Here is a 6,133-nt window from a genome sequence, read left to right as displayed (position 1 = left end):
ATCCTACCTTGCAGGAGCTCTAACTGCTAACCCAGTCTTGTACTTGGATGTTCTGCATGAGTTTTGGACAACAGCTGTGGCAAGGACTATTATGAATGACAACTCTGTATCTCTGGTGGTGACTTACTCAGTTGGAGGCCAACATATAGAGTTCAATAAGCAATATGTGAATATAGCTTTGGGTCTTCCAACTGCAAACATAGTGGAGGTGTCAACCCAGGAGGAACTGACCGAGTTTATGGATTTCATCAACTATGATGAAAGAATCAACTTATCAAGCTTGAACATGACAAACTTAAGAAAAAAATGGTCCTTTGTGTTTGATTCTGTAGTGAGGGCCTTCATGTTACGACCGACATTTTGTGTAATACTATTTATGGACTCGGTATAATATTAGAGCCGAATGTAAATATACTTAATGGTTGTACGTTGTGTGAATGAAAATTTCTGCATTTTAAATTTGCTTTATGTTGTATATAATTTTTCAAAGCAAGAGTTTATTTATTTCCCTTATTTTTGATTTATAAGGAATATTCTAAACCTTGGAGAAATTTTCTTTTAAAAGTTATTTTGTTCACAAATTTCAAAAGTGATTTTATAAAATTTCTAAAAATCCAAGTTATTTTATGGTATAAATTTCATAATTTTTGAACTTGTATTTTATTTTATAAAAATAAATCTTTACATATTTTATTTGTTATAATTAGCAAATTACATAGAAGCCCTTGCATGTAAATCGCCCTTCTATTCTCTCAAAGGGTAAAGAAGACCTTTCCAACCCCACTAACTCATTTGTTGATTACCAAATTACCACACTAACCTTGCATGCAAAATGGCCTAACTTTAGCTAGAGGTCATTTTTGTACATTCTTACTTCCACTCATTATTTTCTCAACCCAAAAGCATAAAACCAAAAACCAAGCGGGAGAAGTCATTTTCACTCACTCCACACTCCAACACACCTCATTTTTTTTCTCTCCTCCCCTCCCTCCCTTGTTGCTCTCGGCCAAAGCCCCCCATCCCCTACCCCCTTCCATTTTTCATTCCATTTCTCATCTTCCCTAGTGTAAATCTTCTACCTACATTCATTTTATATACTTCCAAAGAGTTTTGTGACTTGGGAGTTGAAGTTTCATGGTTGCATGTGTAGTTCTTGTGTGATCTCCAAAGAGAAACTCTTGATTCTTGTGAATTCAAGAGCTCTCTATGAGATACATTTTATATATGTGTTAACTAAGTGTTTTATGGAGAAACCATGCTTTAAAATCCTTTGCATGCTACTGAAATTTCATTATATATTCATGTTTAGCCATGCATGCTAGTTTTAAGATATTAAAATGATGATCAACCATGTTTTGCATGCTACTCTTTTCGAAATCATGTTGCTATGTCTAAAAATCTATAAATTCAAAATATGTGTGCTTAAAATAGATTGTTTCCATGATAAATTTCTTATTAATAGTTAATAGATGATATATTTCATGAATATTAAGAATGAGTAATAGGTACAAGTCGAATTTGCAAGCATTTAAACTTTATGCTTTAGCCGAAATCTTGTTAAGTGTTTCCATGAGTTGCATGTTATAATGAGGTTATTATTATTTATGTAAGATCTCGAGACGAGGGTAAACTTGCTATAAAGGTCGAGTAAAGCTTCCAGTTGCTCCTACCTACCAGACCAGTCCAGCCTTTCTCAAGGCAAGTGTCCTTCCCTTGTAAACTTATATTGTGCAAGTGATTCAACCTGTTTTTCGTTTACACTGCAAATGTGTGATAATTAGTTCCTATATATATGATGCGAGTATCCTGAGTTATCTTGATATACTTGAACCAAGTAATTCTTAAATCTATCTTCGTATTATATAGAAATGCCATGAACCCGCAAGTACATATTGCAAGTAGATCAAAAGTCGTATCACGCTAGTATATCAAAGTAATTGGAATGCCATGATAAAATAAAGATTTGATATAATACTTGATTGATCCTCTTGATTAACATGCTGTTTATTCCTAAAATATTGACATCTCACCCTAATGCTTGAACCCCAATAGAAACTTTACCTTGATACCTAAAAGCCAGATTTTCTTTAAAGTTGTTCTTAATTGATTGATAACCCTTTTTCTTACCCTAAAGTTCGACAATCCTGATATACCTTGAGCTAAAGATCATTTTCTTCATACCTTAACACCCCTAGTATTCATGAAGTTTATCTTTTTGATGTTCTAGTACTTGTACCTTGTCTAAAACCATTGCTTTAAGCCTACTTTGGCATTACTCTTTCATATTATCCAATAGCCTTGCTAAATCTCCTTGTCAAAGTTCTTGTATATGGAAACCTTTCAATTACCCTAATATAGTAAAGTCTAGTGGATCATGGCCCTGAAATTTGGTGACATAATTCCAGTGTTTCAAATTTGATCTAAAATCCCTCGATAAAAATGTTTACTACTTAAGAGATTTTATTATAATCGGCATCAGTTTTTGAAATGATTAAAATGTGGATTTTCAGTCCCAAAGGGGGATAAATGTTTTCTTTGAATAGTGGATCTAGACTGAGACGCGAGTCCTTTCCACACTTATATTGTAGGCTTAAAAGTTGCCTAGGGATCCCATAAATATTTTAGAACCCAGCGAGGTTCGGGATTACTTCGCGGCTGATCACCGGCTGTAATCCGTAGCGTCATAAAATGATTTTGGATTAAGTTATGATTTTGAAAATGTTTTGATACAAGCAAATGATGCCATCACCCAAAATTTCATCTCTTATTATTATTAATTATATTTCGCATTGTCATTCTTTAATATGTATCTCGATTAATGTTTCGTATCGTACTGTTTAGCACTTGTTGAGCATTTGGCTCACTCCTTGCTTTAACCCTGATATTACAGCTAGCAGCTATTGTTAAATTCAAGCAGACAACACGTAAGACTTGTGACGCCGATGCGTATGTCCGAGCTCAGTTAGAATAAGAGATAGTTTTGTCTGAGGATTCGATATTAAAATCAGTTGTAATAGATGGTAGTGTTGGGCTGTTCCAAACCCTAAACTGTAAGATCTTGGATTCGGTTATATTTACTTTCTTTTAAATATTGTAATAGTTATATATTTTGTTTGTTAAGTTGGGGGTGTGACAGGTTTTGGTATCAGAGCTACGGTTTAGAGTCCCTAGACATCTCAAATAGGTTATAGGATATATGTATAGGTTATAGATAATATGCGAGAGAGTAGGTTAAGTAAATTTATTATTAATACTCATCTTTGTGGTTTGTCAGCAAAAGGCGCATTCCTCGTTATCCTCTGGGTCGGACGACACTATTGCTTTCTCCGTGTATGCTGAGTTGAGGCGCGAGTTTGACATGCTTCAGGGCAAGTACGACCGACTGATAGACCGACTGAAGAACGTGTATCCGGACAGCCGAAACTATGAAGAGAAGCATAAGGAGCAGATGACTGCGAGACTTGAGACTTTGGTTCAGTACATTAACACTAAGCTTGAGGAAATGCCATCATACCGAGACCGTACCAGTCAGTATATCATCCAGATGGTGGCGGATGAGCTCCAGAGTATTGTGAAGACGCTTCGAGAGGAGAAGACTACCAAGCCCCATTTCGATGGAGTGGAGCCTTTGTTCTTTCCATTATCTACCTTCCATGTTGTAGTATTATCAGACTTCATAGAATTCCCAGTTGTTTCCTTTAAATAAGCATGTTATTCCTAGAATCAGATTTTATCCTGATCTTGATGTATTGAGACCTTTAGATTTCCAATATTATGCACTATCGTTCCATTTTCTATTAACTATTATCTTACGTCTTTATATGCATCACCATATCTATTTAATTTGAAACTTGACCTCATATATAAATAAGAATGCCATGCGATACCCTCGAATTATTTCATCATTCATACCTATTTTGATATAACTCTTATTTCAGGATCATGCCACCCAAAAAGAAGAACCCAACAACCACATCCACCACAGATCCAAATATTCTTCGATTACTGGAAACCTTGCAACAACAAACCAACGCTATAGCTCAACAACAACTAACTCTTCAACAACAATTTGAAAACCAAGATAACCGTGAACCACACCAACCACCTGATCCACCAGTACCACCTCGACAAGTTATCACTTTCAAGGCTTTTCAGAATGTGAATCCACCTGCATTTCATGATACCACTGATCCAATAATAGCTAACACATGGATTAAGGAAATAGAAAGGGCTTTTGAGTTGGTACAGTTAGGAGACGATTAGAAGACGCCATATGCTATTTACTTCTTGAAGGGCGAAGTCATCTATTGGTGGGAATCAGTAAAAGCTATGGAAGCAACTCAACAAGTTTCTTGGGAAAGATTTAAGAAGTTATTTCTGGAAAAGTATTACACTAAGTACATGCAAAATCAGATGGAGCTTAAATTTCTTGAATTGAAGCAAGGGAACATGACTGTACTGGAGTATGAGAAGAAATTCACAGAGTTGTCAAGGTTTGTGACAAAGTATACCAGCAGTGAGGAGGAAAAAGTGAAGAGATTTCAACAAGGATTAGAGCCTTGGATCAGAGATAGAGTGGCTATATTTGAACTTGATACTTATGCGGGAGTAGTACAGAAAGCTGCTCTGATTGAGAATAATGGGATGCAGTCAAGAAAGGAAAGGGATAACAAGAAGAGAAAGATTCCATTTTATGGAGAAAAGTCTGAAGCCGGGAATTTACAAGATCGGAATGTAAAGAGGTTTGGATTCCATAAAGGCGGAAATTTTCAAAAGAAGGGGAATTTGGGCAAAAGACAAGAATCGAAAGGGAACAACCAGAAAAGTCAAGGACAAGTTGGAGAAAACATATTCCAGAGACCGGAATGCAAGCATTGTGGAAGAAGGCACCCCAGAGTGTGTAATAAGCTGAGCATGGCATGCTATAGGTGCAACCAGAAGGGACATTTGGCAAATGAGTGTAAGATGCCGAAGCCAGGAGTTATATGTTACAAGTGTGGAAAGACTGGACACATGGCTAGGGAGTGCAAGACAACCGGACCAGTCAAAGCTCTAATGAATGTGGCAAGTACCAGTGCAAGCGTGCCAGCCGAGGTATTGGCATTACCTCCACCACTTACAACAACTCCGCAAGCAACAACAAGGACATTCGATTTGAAAATGAAGGACACTGTTCAGAACTCTGAGGTGATAGCAGGTACACTTTTACTAAATAATGTCAAAGCTAAAGTATTGATTGATTCGGGAGCAACGAGATCTTTCATATCGGAAACTTTTGTTGATAAACTTCAATGTGATAAAATGATTATGAGCGAGGTAGTAAATGTGGTAATTGCGAACCAAGAGAAGATTCTTGTGAATTAATTCTGTCCGAAGTGTGAGATTGATATTTCAGGGCATAAGTTTTCAGCCGACTTGATACTCTTCAAGTTGGGAGAGTTTAATATAATTTTAGGTATAGATTGGTTAGGGAAGAATAACGCCCAGATTAATTGTAAGACCAAAAAAGTGTATTTAAAGACGAAGAGTGGAGAGAATGTAATATTTAAGGGACAGAGGCAAGAGCAACTATTTCTTACAATCGTTCAGGCTAAGAAGCTACTTAGAAAAGGTTGTGAGTCGTTCCTAGCTTATTTAGTGGATTCAGAAAAGGGCAACCCCAGCATAGAAGATATCCCCGTAGTTAACGAGTTCCCAGATGTGTTTCCATACGAACTACCATGCTTACCACCAGATCGACAAATCGAGTTCGAGATCAACCTTGCTCCGGGCACATAACCAGTTTCAAAGGCCCCATATAGGATGGCACCAACAGAAATGAAAGAGTTGGCGAGCCAGCTACAAGAATTGTTGGATAAGGAGTGATACGGCCAAGTACGTCGCCATGGGGAGCACCTGTTCTGTTTGTAAAGAAGAAAGATGGAAGTATGCGGCTATGTATAGATTATCGGGAGTTGAATAAGGTGACAATTAAGAACCACTACCCGCCACCAAGAATAGATGACCTATTTGACCAGCTGAAGGGAGCAAAGTGCTTTTCAAAGATTGACTTGAGATCAGGATACCATCAATTAAAGATCAAAGAAGAAGATATTCCCAAGACAGCATTCAGGACCAGATACGGATATTATGA

This window comes from Apium graveolens, chromosome 5 (assembly GCF_009905375.1).
Source record: "Apium graveolens cultivar Ventura chromosome 5, ASM990537v1, whole genome shotgun sequence".
Classification (NCBI taxonomy): domain Eukaryota; kingdom Viridiplantae; phylum Streptophyta; class Magnoliopsida; order Apiales; family Apiaceae; genus Apium; species Apium graveolens.
The sequence above is the reverse complement of the archived record's forward strand: the minus strand, read 5'-3'. Positions refer to the sequence as shown.